Below are 16,782 nucleotides of genomic sequence, written 5' to 3'. Positions count from 1 at the left end.
AGCGCGCCTGGCCGCGCCGCCCAGGACCCTCCGTGCCGTCCAGCCCCTCCGGCCGTCGTCTCTCCTCGCAGCTCCGGTGAACCTCGAGCCCGACGCCGCCCGATCCCAGATCTAGATCCGTTTCGCGAGGAGGTTGACCTCGTTTTTTCCCTAAGTCTTTTCCCCCTCACTTTTTCAGGCCATGTTCATTATGCCATAACTCCTCATCCGTAGATCCGTTTTTCATGCATGACATATCAAAATGTTCATCATGATGTGCTCTTCATTTTGTTCCATTGTGACCTACTTGTTTGAGGCCATCTTGATGCCCAAATGACTGATGCAAGAGTGCTATAAAATGTTAGGTGCTGATTCTTAGCAGAGTATGAGCTTTTGTCATTTTTGCTACAATTGTTGTGTGCTGCATATGAACATGAGCTCTACATGTGTTTTGGTCTATGCCATGCCATATTTACAGGGGTGTATGCCATGCATTTTTGTGATCAATGTGGTGACTAGCACATGCATGCAAAGTAGCTCTCGTGATATTGCTGATTTCAGAGACTTAGAATTTCACCAAGTCATTTCCCTGCTATTATTTTTATGCCATGTATTCATGTTGCTACAGTGAGATCCATGCTTCTTTTGAGTATCTTTAGTAAGGATGATTTTGACATATGGTTATGATATTTCCATCGATGCCCCTGTTTGCATTTATGGAGTGCCCTAGCATGTCTTAATCTTACTCTACTTTTGCTATAAAATGTTCCTGACAGATTGTTTACATGTTAATCAATTTTGCCATTGATGTAGTAGTTGATCCAAGCATGATATGGACTTGTTCTTGCTTTAGTTAGCTTCATAAACATGTCTTCTTGCTGGTAGTATGCTTAGCTTGTCATGCAATGCCTTGTGGTGAGTGAATTGAGCTCGCAAAGAGGCCTTCATAGTTCTGTTTATGACATGCTCAGTTTTTTGCTAAGTCTGGATCTGTTAATGAAAATTGCTATGTTTACATGGGTTCCATCATATTTTTTGTGCCATTTTGGCTTATGGTCAGTAAGGGACTTTTGTTATATGCTTTGAGTAGATTCATTATATGCCTTTGTTTGCTATGTTCTGTTCCTATAGCATGTTGTTATCTTGCTCTAAACATTGCTTCCTGATGTTAATTTCTGGCATGTTAGTATTTTCACCAAGTCTGTGATGCTGATATCTTTTGCACTTTTGCCATGCTTGTTTGAACCTGTTCTAGGGTGTTTTAGCCGTAGCTTAGTGTTCATCTTTTGTCAAGCATCTTGAGTAGATCACTGCCATGTGCTTTGTTGCTATGTTAGAGTGCAGTAGCTTAGTTTCTTGTTGCATTTAGATGGCATTGTGCTGTTAATCGCAGAATTGTGCCATTATTGTTTTGCTTGCCATTTGCAAACCGTGCATCCGATTCCGGTGATATTTATATCGATTTCGACCGAAATCAACTAATCTTTCCAGCGGCACACTTGGTTTGCCAAGTTGACGCCTTGATCAATCTTTTCCTTCCGTAGCTCGCATATGCATTGCATATCACATCCCGCATATCATGCCATGTTTTGCATCATATTGCTTGCGCATTGCACCGTGGTTGATTGTTGTTTCCTTTTCTTGTGTTCTTGCTTTGGATAGAGCCAGGAGACGATTACGTGATCGAGGACCCCGTTGAGTACACTTACGAGGATCAAGCTTTCGTCAACCCGGAGAACTTTGCAGGCAAGATGACCATACCCTCGAAATCACTTCTATCTTTGCTTGCTAGTTGTTCGCCCTATTGCTATGCCGCGATACCTACCACTTGCTATATCATGCCTCCCATATTTCCATGCCAAGCCTCTAACCCACCTTTCCTAGCAAACCATTGTTTGGCTATGTTACCGCTTTGCTCAGCCCCTCTTATAGCGTTGCTAGTTGCAGGTGAAGATGGAGTTTGTTCCATGTTGGAACATGGATATTGTTGGGATATAATTATTATTATATCTTGTTTATTTTAATGCACCTATATACTTGGTAAAGGGTGGAAGGCTCGGCCTTATGCCTGGTGTTTTGTTCCACTCTTGCCGCCCTAGTTTCCGTCATACCGGTGTTATGTTCCTTGATTTTGCGTTCCTTACGCGGTTGGGTTATAATGGGAACCCCTTGACAGTTCGCCTTGAATAAAACTCCTCCAGCAAGGCCCTACCTTGGTTTTACCATTTGCCACCTAAGACTTTTTCCCTTGGGTTCCGCGGACTCAAGGGTCGTCTTTATTTTAAACCCCCGGGCCAGTGCTCCTCTGAGTGTTGGTCCAAACTAGAGCCCCTTGCAGCGCCACCTCGGGGAAACTTGAGGTTTGGTTTAAGTTGTACGGATTGCTTATCCGGTGTGCCCTGAGAACAAGATATGTGCAGCTCCTATTGGGATTTGTCAGCACATTCGGGTGGCTTTGCTGGTCTTGTTTTATCATTGTCGAAATGTCTTGTAACCGGGATTTCGAGTTTGATCGGGTCTTCCTGGGAGAAGGAATATCCTTCATTGACCGTGAGAGCTTGTGATGGGCTAAGTTGGGACACCCCTGCAGGGTTTTGAACTTTCGAAAGTCGTGCCCGCGGTTATGGGCAGATGTGAATTTGTTAATATCCAGTTGTAGAAAACCCGACACTTAACTTAATTAAAATGAATCAACTGCGTGTGTAGCCGTGAAGGTCTCTTTTCGGCGGAGTCCGGGAAGAGAACACGGTCTCGTGTTATGCTTGGACGTAAGTAGTTTCAGGATCACTTCTTGATCTTTATAGCTTCTCAGTTGTGCTTTGCTTCTCTTCTCGCTCTCATTTGCGTAAGTTAACCACCATATATGCTAGTGCTTGCTGTAGATCCACCGCACTACCTTTTCCCTACCCATAAGCTTAAATAGTCTTGATCGCGAGGGTGTGAGATTGCTGAGTCCCCGTGACTCACAGATTACTTCCAAAAACAGATGCAGGTGCCGATGATGCCAGTGCAGGGGACGCTACCGAACTCAAGTGGGAGTTCGATGAGGATTCAGGACGTTACTATGTGTATTTTCCAGACGATCAGTAGAGGAGCCCAGTTGGGGCGATCAGGAATCTAGCATTTGGGGTTGTCTTTATTTATGTTGGTTTCGTAGTCGGACCTTGATTGTATTCTGGATGATGTAATGCTATATTTATGTATTGTGTGAAGTGGCGATTGTAAGCCAACTCTTTACCCCTTTCTTATTCAGTACATGGGATGTGTAAAGATTACCCCTCTTGCGACATGCCTACTATGCGGTTATGCCTCTAAGTCGTGCGTCGACACGCGGGAGATATAGCCGCATCATGGGTGTTACAGACGGCTCTGGCGGACGAAGGCGTGGCTCGTGCTGGGGGTTGTAGAGACGGCGGCGCGCCCAGTGCAGCGCGAGGATGGGACCTACACGAGCCATCTCGAGCTCGGCCGGGACTATGTGCCTGGTTTGCTCCTCTTGCTGCGTCCGGTCAGTAACCCCAATGGCCGTGGAGGTTGTTCAGTTGGTAGCTATGCACGCACGCACGCTGGGCAGCAAGCATGGGTGCGTCCAGCAGCAGCGGCCCGACCACACGCCTGCCCGGACGCGATGGTAGCCTATACACACGAACGCGCGCACGGCGGCCCACACGCACGTGGCTGTGGTCGAGAGTGCACAACGGCGGCAGTGGCCTGCACGCGCGCACGCCTGCCTGGACGCAGCTACAACGGCGGCGTCCTGCACGCACGACGCGAGCACGGCGACCTGCTGGCACGCCCACACACGGTTGCGGTTGTGGCGGCGATGGCCTGCACGCACGGGCGCGAGGACACCGACCAGCTCGAGCACGGGCTAGTACAACGGCCAGAGCGTGGTGTCCAATGCAAGCATGGAGGGTAGAGCGTGCGAGCTACGGGAGGCGTGATGTCTACTACGCAACCTTCTTCTTGTAGGTTCGTGTTGGGCCTCCAAGCAAAGAGTTTTGTAGGACAGTAGCAAATTTCCCTCAAGTGGATGACCTAAGGTTTATCAATCCCTGGAAGACGTAGGATGAAGATGGTCTCTCTCAAACAACCCTACAACCAAATAACAAAGAGTCTCTTGTGTCCCCAACACACCCAATACAATGGTAAATTGTATACGTGCACTAGTTCGGCGAAGAGATGGTGATACAAGTGTAATATGGATAGTAGATATTGGTTTTTGTAATATGAAAATATACAAAAAGGCAAGGTAGTAAGTGGTAAAAGTGAGAGAAAACGGTATTGCAATGCTTGGAAAGAAGGCCTAGGATTCATACTTTCACTATTGCAAGTTCTCTCAACAATGATAACATAATTAGATCATATGGAAATCCCTCAACGTGCGACAAAAGTCACTCCAAAGTTCCTATCACGAAGAACATAAGACGAAATTGTTTGTAGGGTACGAAACCACCTCAAAGTTATTCTTTCTGATCAATCCATTGAGCTATTCCTATAAGTGTCACAAACAACCCTAGAGTTCGTAGTAAAATAACACCATATGACACACATCAATCAACCCTAATGTAACCTAGGTACTCCAATGTCACCACAAGTATCCGTGGGTCAATTATACGATATGCATCAAACAACTTCAGATTCATAATATTCAATCCAACACAAAGAACCTCAAAGAGTGCCCCAAGATTTCTACTGAAGAAATAAGGACGAAAACGTGCATCAACCCCTATGCATAGATTACCCCAATGTCACCTTGGAAATCCGCGAGTTGAGTGCCAAAACATATATCAAGTGAATCAATAGAACACCCCATTGTCACCACGAGTATCCCCCGCAATACATACATCAACTGTTCTCAAATCCGTAATAGTATTCAATCCGGTAATAGTGAAATTCTCAAAGGTAAAACTCAATTCATCACAAGAAGGTAGAGGGGGGTGTCGGTGTCAAAATCGGCAGATCTCGGGTAGGGGGTCCCGAACTGTGCGTCTAAGGATCGAAGGTAACAGAAGGCAGGGGACACGATGTTTACCCAGGTTTAGGCCCTCCTGATGGAGGTAAAACCCTACGTCCTGCTTGGTTGACTTTGATGAGTATAGGGGTTACAAGAGTTGGTCTACCACAAGATCATAATAGCTAAACCCTAGATGTCTAGCCTGTATGATTATGATCGCCTCTACGGACTAAACCCTCCGGTTTATATAGACACCGATGGGGCCTAGGGTTGTACAAAGTCGGTTTACAGAAAAACGAATCTTCATATCCGAATGCCAAGCTTGCCATCCACGCAAAGGAGAGTCCCATATGGACATGGGGGAAAGTCTTCTATCTTGTATCTTCGCGGCCCATTAGTCCGGCCCATGTCACATAGCCCGGACGCCCGAGGAGCCCCAAATCCAGGACTCCCTCAGTAGCCCCTGAACCAGGCTTCAATGAAGATGTGTCTGGCGCGCAGATTGTCTTCGGAATTGCAAGGCGGGTTCCTCCTCCGAATACTTTAAAGTAGTTGATCAACAAGAACTATGTCCGGATCCGTTTAACATGTTAACCTTCCAACCATAAAGGCATATTACTTAAAATAAGATATATCCATCGTCAGCTTTTTCCGACGAAACGTCACGCTTATCTGTGCTATCATTTCGAACTGTTTTTGGGCCTCCCGCCTTGCGTTTAAATATGAACTCCTATTGACACATCTTGTCAAAGCAGAGATCGTGTCCCCTTATTGCGGGATTCTCATCTATATGAGTTTTCGTAATTTAACCGTGCTGTTCGCACGGCCCCTTGGGAACAGGCGAGTTTTAAGGCTCGAGGGAGGGGGACGCTTGATATTCACAACACATATAAGTGGATAGAATCCAACTCTTATGTCCCATGCCTCATCCTCTCTCTGCCTTCCCATCCTTGAGCTCCGACGCCCAAGTTCCAAGCTTTTCTCACCTCCGCAACTCTTCTGACCATGGCGGGCTCTCAAGGCAAGTGGATGGTCTCCTCCATTACGAAGGAGAACATCAAGGAGCTGTGGGAGGCGCGGTATCTAACCGGGGAAACAAGCACATGCTTCCCGATCCGGCGCAGGTCACCCCTACTCCGGGGCCTGGCGAGAGGGTGGTGTTCATTCCCCATTTTCTCCGTGGCCTCGGATTCGCCCTCCACCCCTTTGTGAGGAGTCTCGTGTTCTACTATGGGCTGGATTTTCACGATCTGGCCCCAAATTCATTCCTCCACATCCCGGCGTTCATCGTCGTGTGTGAGACCTTCCTTCGGGTCCCTCCACACTTCGACTTATGGCTCAAGATTTTCAACGTGAAGCCGAAGGTGGTCGACGGGCAGTGATGAAGCTATGTACCTAGGGTAAGGTCATAGGCCTGACCTAGACACCCTCCCCTAGGACATCACCCTAAAGTCAGAAGTATTCAAGGGATACCATCATCCACTCAACCAGAAACATTCCACTTGGAAGAATCTATGTCACTCGACCATGGCAATGATCACTCGACAGACAGAAGATTGAAAGCCACTCTGAAAAGCAACGGTCGGGCGTTTTCTCTGTAGACTTAGTGGTCATTTATGTCACTTTATTACTAGCTTTACCAGAACCGCCCCATCTCTATGTACCTTAAACCCTTTGTAACTGAGGGTGGGAGGGGTCTGGCGAACTCTATATAAGCCACCCCCCTCCTCAGGGACAAAGGTTCGCACCCCCTGTAACTCCACACACATATAATCCAGTCGACCGCCTCCGGGCACCGAGACGTAGGGCTATTACTTCCACTGTAAAGGGCCTGAACTCGTAAATCTTGTGTGTACAGCTTCATCATAGCTGAGATCTTGCCTCCTCATACCTACCCCCCATTCTACTGTCAGTCTTAGAACCACGATAGTTGGCGCCCACCGTGGGGCAGGTGTCTTAGCGACTTTTTGGTGAAGTTGCGATTTTTCCAATTCACATCATCATGGTTTCCGGCGGTGGATTGGCTGAGGGCCGCGAGATCCATCTTAGCGCGCTCGTCTTCGTTGCCGACGACTCCGCCTGGCTTCAGGAAGCTCCCCTTGACGTCAAGGCGCTCCCCATCCCCGGGGCGACACACTTTTGCGCGTGCGCTCGCGACGTCCTTCTCCGGCAGCCGTCGACCCAATATCGGTCGGCTCCCGTGGTGTCTTCGCTCCCCGCTGTTCACCGGCGCAAGCGATCCGGTCAGTCGCGGCTTCAGCGGTGGGTGAAACACGCGGTGGCCCGCTAGTCGGCCACCCCACAAGTCACGGCAATCGAGCCCGACGAAAATCTCTACGGCCTGTTCGACTGGCTCCGTTGAGACCGCATCCGAATGCGACAACATCGATCTTGCGGCTGAAGTCTTGATGGTCGACGGACCACATTGTCCTCCTGGCTTCCGCCGCGACGACGGCGGCGATGGTGGCAGCGATCTGTCACGCGCTCACGAGGAATACCGCCCTGAGCCTCTTTCTTTGCAGAAGAGAGAAGAGCTTCACCGTCGCAACATGGATGCACATCACACGCCCATCGTTGGGGAAACCTCCGAGGCCCAGGCCTTGGAGGAGGCGCGCCTAGCCAACTTGGCTAAGCGCACTCGACTAGAGAACCTTCAGCGTGCACTCGACGAGCGTGCATGGCAACGGATCCTGAGTCCAGTCGACGATGGCTTTTTCCGCCTCAACCTCAGGTATACCGCACTCCGATTCAAAATCTCACAGCTGCAGCCCGTATAGTCGAGTCAATCCAGCCTTCCCAGTCGGAGGCTGGCAGAGGTTTGATGCAGATCCGGGCCTTACTCCGAGCAACAGGAGAGCAGAACACAGCAGTGTCTCAGTCGCGGAATAGGATTCATAGAAAATCTATGATGGCAGATATAGTTCAGTTGGCCCACAGCCCAAGATCGCCGCCGTGGCATGAGGGACGTGGATACCGGTAAGATCAGTACATAAACCACGAGCAGTATGATCACTGACTCGGTCATGATGACCGTCGTTGAGTGCCCACACCTCCTTCGATGAGTGGATCATATGTGCCTCAGCAATATGATGACAGATGCCCTCGAAGTGGTGAGAGAAGAATACCAGCCGACCCAAGGGAGCCAGGCTTTGATGTGAGATCTATTCTCGTCCAAGGTCTAGTTGACAGGAACAGAGCACACAGGGAGGGCCTTGACAGAGATCACCCGACTGGCAATAGAGTTCATGTTTCAGGCCCATAGTGTTTCAGCAGAGCCATCAGAGCCGCAGTGATTCCTCCCAACTTCAGGTTGGCGACTGGAGTCAGCAAGTTCACTGGTGAGTCTAAGCCTGACACTTGGCTTGAAGATTACCGAGTGGCTATACAGATCGGTGGCGGCAATGATGAAGTGGCCATGAGGCATCTTCCTCTGATGTTAGAAGGTTCAGCCAGAGCATGGTTGACTCAGTTAGCGCCAGGTAGTATATTCAGTTGGGAAGAACTTGCCCGAGTGTTTGTTAAAACTTTTAAGGGTACTTGCAAGCGGCCAGCAGGGTTAACGGAATTGCAGCATTGCGTGCAAAAACCGAGTGAGACTCTAAGAGATTACATTCAGAGGTGGACCACTTTGCATCACACAGTGGAAAATGTATCCCACCATCAAGCAGTTTGCGCCTTCAAGGAATGCGTTAAAAATCGGGAGTTGGTCCTGAAATTCGGTCAGACAAGGGATATGTCTCTAACTCGGATGATGGAAATAGCCACTCGATATGCTAACGGAGAAGAGGAGGATCAACTCCGCGGTGGGAAGAGCAAACCAGTCGATCAAGACACCAGTGGAGGCAATTCCAATCGGAAGCAAAAGCGTAAAGCTGAACCTGCAGGACCTGGTGAAACTGCGGCAATGATTCAAGGAAAGTTTAAAGGGAAACCTAAGGGGCCCTGGACCCCTAAGAAAGTAAAAGATGCAGCTGGTAACGATGTGATGGATTTGCCATGTCACATTCACACCAAGAAAGACGTGGAAGGCAATCTGATTTATTCTAAGCATACCACTCGATGGTGTCGGGTTCTGATCGAGCAATTCTGAGAGAAACAACCGAATGAGAAGGAAAAAGAATGTGACAAGGATGAAGACAAAGAGGAAGATGATGGTTTTCCCCATGTCAATTCCACCCTAATGATTTTTGCTGACGTTGAGAGCAAAAGTCGACTGAAAGTTATCAACGGAGAAGTGAATATGGTTGCTCCGGCAACGACAACATACCTGAAGTGGTCACAAACAGCTATCACATTCGACCAATCTGACCACCCTGCTCGCATAGCCACTCCAGGGAGGCAAGCATTGGTGGTTGACCCAGTTGTTGGAGGTACTCGATTGACAAAAGTGTTGATGGATGGTGGTAGTGGTCTGAATATTCTTTACGCTGAAACCTTGAAAGGGATGGGCATTCCGATGTCCAAACATAGTGGGAGCAACATGAGCTTCCACGTTGTCATCCCTGGCAACAAGGCTGAATCACTCGGCCAGATAACCTTGGACATGGTTTTCGGTGATTCAAAGAATTACCGTAAGGAAAAGTTGACATTTGAGGTAGTGGATTTCCAGAGTGCTTATCCTGCTATTCTGGGGAGGCCTGCATACGTGCTCAGGAAGAAGCGCTCATCCAGTTCCTCCGTGAGAACTGGGACATCTTTGCATGGAAACCTTCTGACATGCCAAGTGTACCCAGGGGACTGGCTGAGCATCGTTTGCGAGTTGACCCGAAAGTGAAGCCAGTCAAGGAACATCTTAGGCGGTCTGCCGTACAGAAGAGAAAAGCAATTGGCGAGGAAGTGGCTCGGCTCTTGCTACCTCTTGAGCACTTGCATTAGTTTTCCCTTGAAGAGGAAAGGGTGGTGCAGCAAAGTAGCGTAAGTATTTCCCTCAGTTTTTGAGAACCAAGGTATCAATCCAGTAGGAGTCTACGCGCGAGTCACTCGCACCTACACAAAACAAATAAATCCTCGCAACCAACGCGATAAGGGGATGTCAATCCCTACACGGTCACTTACGAGAGTGAGATCTGATAGATATGATAAGATAATATTTTTGGTATTTTTATGATAAAGATGCAAAGTAAAATAAAAGCAATGAAAATAACTAAGTTGGAAGATTAATATGATGAAGATAGACCCAGGGGCCATATGTTTCACTAGTGGCTTCTCTCAAGAGCATAGGTATTTTACGGTGGGTGAACAAATTACTGTTGAGCAATTGATAGAATTGAGCATAGTTATGAGAATATCTAGGTATGATCATGTATATAGGCATCACGTCCAAGACAAGTAGACCGACTCCTGCCTGCATCTACTACTATTACTCCACACATCGACCGCTATCCAGCATGCATCTAGAGTATTAAGTTCATAAGAACAGAGTAACGCCTTAAGCAAGATGACATGATGTAGAGGGATAAACTCAAGCAATATGATGAAAACCCCATCTTGTTATCCTCAATTGGCACCAATACAATACGTGCCTTGCTATCCCTACTGTCACTGGGAAAGGACACCGCAAGATTGAACCCAAAGCTAAGCACTTCTCCCATTGCAAGAAAGATCAATCTAGTAGGCCAAAACAAACTAATAATTCGAAGAGACTTGCAAAGATAACCAATCATACATAAACGAATTCAGAGAAGATTCAAATATTGTTCATTGATAAACTTGATCATAAACCCACAATTCATCGGTCTCAACAAACACACCACAAAAGAAGATTACATGGAATAGATCTCCATAAGAGAGGGGAAGAACTTTGTATTGAGATCCAAAAAGAGAGAAGACGACATCTAGCTAATAACTATGGACCCGAAGGTCTGAGGTAAACTACTCACACTTCATCGGAGAGGCTACGGTGTTGATGTAGAAGCCCTCCATGATCGATGCCCCCTCCGGCAGAGCTCCGGAACAGGCCCCAAGATGGGATCTCGTGGATACAGAAAGTTACGGTGGTGGAATTAGGGTTTTGGCTTCGTATCTGATCGTTTGGGGGTACGTAGGTATATATGGGAGGAAGAAGTACGTCGATGGAGCAATAGGGGGCCCACGAGGGTGGAGGGCGCGCCTGGGGGGGGGGGGTAGGCACTCCCCCTACCTCGTGGCCTCCCTATTGGTTGCTTGACGTAGGGTCTAGGTCTCCTAGATCTTGTTCGTTTCAAAAATCACGTTCCCGAAGGTTTCATTCTGTTTGGACTCCGTTTGATATTCCTTTTCTTCGAAACCCTAAAATAGGCAAAGAAACAACAATTCTGGGACTAGGCCTCCGGTTAATAGGTTAGTCCCAAAAATAATATAAAAGTGGATAATAAAGCCCAATAATGTCCAAAACAGTAGATAATATAGCATGGAGCAATCAAAAATTATAGATACGTCGGAGACGTATCAAGCATCCCCAAGCTTAATTCCTGCTCGTCCTCGAGTAGGTAAATGATAAAAAAAGAATTTTTGATGTGGAATGCTACTTGGCATAATTTCAATGTAATTCTTCTTAATTGTGGTATGAATATTCAGATCCGAAAGATTCAAGACAAAAGTTCAATATTGACATAAAAATAATAATAATTCAAGCATACTAACTAAGCAATTATGTCTTCTCAAAATAACATGGCCAAAGAAAGTTATCCCTACAAAATCATATAGTCTGGCTATGCTCTATCTTCACCACACTAAGTATTTAAATCATGCACAATCCCGATGACAAGCCAAGCAATTGTTTCATACTTTTGACATTCTCAAAACATTTTCAATCTTCACGCAATACATGAGCGTGAGCCATGGACATAACACTATAGGTGGAATAGAATGGTGGTTGTGGAGGAGACAAAAAGGAGAAGATAGTCTCACATCGACTAGGCGTATCACTGGGCTATGGAGATGCCCATCAATAGATATCAATGTGAGTGAGTAGGGATTGCCATGCAACGATTGCACTAGAGCTATAAGTATATGAAAGATCAAAAAGAAACTAAGTGGGTGTGCATCCAACTTGCTTGCTCACGAAGACCTAGGGCATTTTGAGGAAGCCCATCATTGGAATACACAAGCCAAGTTCTATAGTGAAAAATTCCCACTAGTATATGAAAGTGATAACATAGGAGACTCTTTATCATGAAGATCATAGTGCTACTTTGAAGCACAAGTGTGGTAAAAGGATAGTAGCATTGTCCCTACTCTCTTTTTCTCTCATTTTTTTATTTGGGCTTCTTTGGCCTCTTTTTATTTTATTTTATTTTTCGTCCGGAGTCTCATCCTGACTTGTGGGGGAATCATAGTGTCCATCGTCCTTTGCTCACTTGGGACAATGCTCTAAAAATGATGATCATCACACTTTTATTTTCTTACAACTAAAGAATTACAACTCGATACTTAGAACAAGATATGAATCTATGTTAATGCCTCCGGCGGTGTACTGGGATATGCAATGACTCATGAGTGACATGTATGAAAGAATTATGAATGGTGGCTTTGCCACAAATACAATGTCAACTACATGATCATGCAAAGCAATATGACAATGATGGTGCGTGTCATAGTAAACGGAACGGTGGAAAGTTGCATGGCAATATATCTCGGAATGGCTATGGAAATGCCATGATAGGTAGGTATGGTGGCTGTTTTGAGGAAGCTATATGGTGGGTGTATGATGCCGGCGAAAGGTGCGCGGTATTAGAGAGGCTAGCAATGGTGGAAGGGTGAGAGTGCGTATGATCCATGCACTCAACATTAGTCATAAAGAACTCATATAGTTAACTACAAGTTATCAAAGCAAAGTATTACGCGCATGCTCCTAGGGGGATAGATTGGTAGGAAATAACCATCGCCCGTCCCCGACCGCCACTCATAAGGAAGACAATCAATAAATAAATCATGCTCCGACTTCATCATATAACAGTTCACCATACGTGCATGCTACGTGAATCCCAAATTTTAACACAATTATTTCTCAAATTCACAACTACTCAACTAGCATGACTCTAATATCACCATCTCCATATCTCAAAACAATTATCAAGTATCAAATTCTCATAGTATTCAAAAAACTCATAAGAGAATTTTATTATTAATCTTGTATACCTAGCACATTAGGATAATTTAAGCAAATTACCATGCTATTTAAGACTCTCAAAATAATCTAAGTGAAGCATGAGAGATCAATAGTTTCTATAAAACAAATCCACCACCATGCTCTAAAAGATATAAGTGAAGCACATAGAGTATTCTAATAATTTCCCAATCATGTATGTCTCTCTCAAAAAGGTGTGTACAGCAAGGATGATTGTGGTAAACTAAAAAGCAAAGACTCAAATCATACAAGACGCTCCAAGCAAAACACATATCATGTGGTGAATAAAAATATAGCTCCAAGTAAAGTTACCGATAGAAGTAGACGAAAGAGGGGATGCCTTCCGGGGCATCCCCAATCTTTGGATTTTAGGTGTCCTTAGATTATCTTGGGGTGCCATGGGAATCGCCAAGCTTAGGCTCTTGCCACTCCTTGTTCCATAATCCATCAAATCCTTACCCAAAACTTGAAAACTTCACAACACAAAACTTAAAGTAGAAAATCTTGTGAGCTCCGTTAGCGAAAGAAAACAAAAGACCACTTCGAGGTACTGTAATTAACTCATTGTTCATTTATATTGGTGTTAAACCTACTGTATTCCAACTTCTCTATGGTTTATAAACTATTTTACTAGCCATAGATTCATCAAAATAAGCAAACAACACACGAAAAATAAAATCTGTCAAAAACAGAACAGTATGTAGTAATCTGTAGCTAGCGCAAGATATGGAACCCCAAAAATTCTAAAACAATTGCTGGAAATGAGGAATTTACCTATTAATCATCTGCAAAAAGAATTAACTAAATATCACTTTCGAAATAAAAATGGCAGCAGTTCTCGTAAGCACTAAAGTTTTTGTTTTTTACAGCAAGATTAACAAGACTTTCCCCAAGTCTTCCCAACGGTTCTACTTGGCACAAATACTAATTAAACATAAAAACACAACCAAAACAGAGGCTATATAAATTATTTATTAATAAACAGGAGCAAAAGGCAAGGAATAAAAATAAAATTGGGTTGCCTCCCAACAAGCGCTATCGTTTAACGCCCCTAGCTAGGCATAAAAAACAAGGATAGATCTAGGTATTGCCATCTTTGGTGCGTAATCCATAAGTGGCTCTCATAATAGATTCATAAGGTAATTTAATTTTATTTCTAGGAAAGTGTTCCATGCCTTCCCTTAACGGAAATTGGAATCTAATATTTCCTTCCTTCATATCAATAATTGCACCAATCGTTCTAAGGAAAGGTCTACCAAGAATAATAGGACATGCAGGATTGCAATCTATATAAAGAACGATAAATTCTACGGGCACATAATTCCTATTTGCAACGATAAGAACATCATTAATTCTTCCCATAAGTTTCTTAATAGTGGAATCTGCAAGGTGCAAGTTTAAAGAGCAATCATCAAAGTCACGGAAACCTAACAAATCACACAAAGTCTTTGGAATCGTGGAAACACTAGCACCCAAATCACACAAAGCATAGCATTCATGATCTTTAATTTTAATTTTAATAGTTGGTTCCCACTCATCATAAAGTTTTCTAGGGATGGAAACTTCCAACTCAAGTTTTTCTTCATAAGATTGCATCAAAGCATCAACGGTAAGTTTGGTAAAAGCTTTATTTTGGCTATAAGCAAGAGGAGAATTTAGCACGGATTGCAACAAGGAAATACAATCTATCAAAGAGCAATTATCATAATTAAATTCCTTGAAATCCAAAATAGTAGGTTCATTAACATCTAGAGTTTTGATCTCTTCAATCCCACTTTTATCAAATTTAGCATCATGATCTAAAAAATCCAAATTTTTGGAATGCTTTCTAGGTAAAGGTGGATCATATTCATTCCCATTATGATCAAGATTCATATTGCAAAACAAAGATTTAATAGGGGACACATCAATAACTTTTAGATCTTCATCTTTATTATCATGGAAACTAGTAGAACACGCTCTTATAAAGGAATCTTTCTTAGCACGTATCCTAGAGGTTCTTTCTTTGCACTCATCAATGGAAATTCTCATGGCTTTTAGAGACTCATTGATATCATGCTTAGTAGGAATAGATCTAAGTTTCAAAGAATCAACATCAAGAGAAATTCTATCAACTTTCCTAGCCAACTCATCAATCTTAAGCAATTTTTCTTCAATCAAAGCATTGAAATTCTTTTGCAAAGTAATAAATTATTTAATATTAGATTCAAAATCAGAGGGCATCTTATTATAATTTCCATAAGAATTGTTGTAGGAATTACCATAATTATTAGAGGAATTACTAGGATAAGGCCTAGGATTGAAGTTTCCTATATATGCGTTGTTACCAAAATTGTTCCTACCAACAAAATTCACATCCATAGATTCATTATTATTCTCAATCAAAGTAGACAAAGGCATATCATTAGGATCAGAAGAAACACTTTTATTAGCAAATAATTTCATAAGTTCATCCATCTTTCCACTCAAAACATTAATTTCTTCTATCACATGCACTTTCCTATTGGTAGATCTTTCAGTGTGCCATTGAGAATAATTAACCATAATATTATCTAGGAGTTTAGTAGCTTCTCCTAAAGTGATTTCCATAAAAGTGCCTCCCACGGCCGAATCTAAAAGATTTCTAGAAGCAAAATTCAATCCGGCATAAAAAATTTGTATAATCATCCACAAATTTAAACCATGTGTTGGGCAATTACGTATCATTAATTTCATTCTCTCCCAAGCTTGTGCAACATGTTCATGATCAAGTTGCTTAAAATTCATAATATCGTTTCTAAGAGAGATGATCTTAGCGGGAGGAAAATACTTAGAGATAAAAGCATCTTTGCACTTATTCCAAGAATCAATACTATTTTTAGGCAAAGACGAAAACCAAGCTTTAGCACGATCTCTAAGCGAAAAAGGGAATAGCTTGAATTTAACAATATCATTATCCACATCTTTCTTCTTTTGAATATCACACAAATCAACGAAGCTATTTAGATGAGTAGCGACATCTTCACTAGGAAGGCCGGAAAACAGATCTTTCATGACAAGATTCGGCAAGGCAGCATTAATTTCACAAGATTCAGCATCGGTAAGAGGAGCAATCGGAGTGCTAATAAAATCATTGTTGTTGGTATTGGTAGGTCACACAATTTAGTGTTATCTTGAGCCATCGTGACAAGCAAGCAGTCCAACACACAAGCAAATGAGAAATGGGCAAAAGAGGCAAATAGAGAAAGAGAGGGAGGATAGAGAGAGAGAGAGAGAGGGTGAATAAAACAGCAAGGGTGAAGTGGGGGAGAGGAAAACGAGAGGCAAATGGAAAATAATGTAATGCGGGAGATAAGGGTTTGTGATGGGTACTTGGTATGTTTGACTTTTGCGTAGACCTCCCCGGCAACGGCGCCAGAAATCCTTCTTGCTACCTCTTGAGCACTTGCATTGGTTTTCCCTTGAAGAGGAATGTGTGGTGCAGCAAAGTAGCGTAAGTATTTCCCTCAGTTTTTGAGAACCAAGGTATCAATCCAGTAGGAGGCTACGCGCGAGTCCCTCACACCTACACAAAACACATAAATCCTCGCAACCAACGCGATAAGGGGTTGTCAATCCCTACACGGTCACTTACGAGAGTGAGATCTGATAGATATGATAAGATAATATTTTTGGTATTTTTATGATAAAGATGCAAAGTAAAATAAAAGCAATGAAAATAACTAAGTATTGGAAGATTAATATGATGAAGATAGACCCG

The sequence above is a fragment of the Triticum aestivum genome, chromosome 3A (assembly GCF_018294505.1).
Source record: "Triticum aestivum cultivar Chinese Spring chromosome 3A, IWGSC CS RefSeq v2.1, whole genome shotgun sequence".
NCBI classification, from domain to species: Eukaryota; Viridiplantae; Streptophyta; class Magnoliopsida; order Poales; family Poaceae; genus Triticum; species Triticum aestivum.
This window is presented reverse-complemented; position numbering follows the sequence as displayed.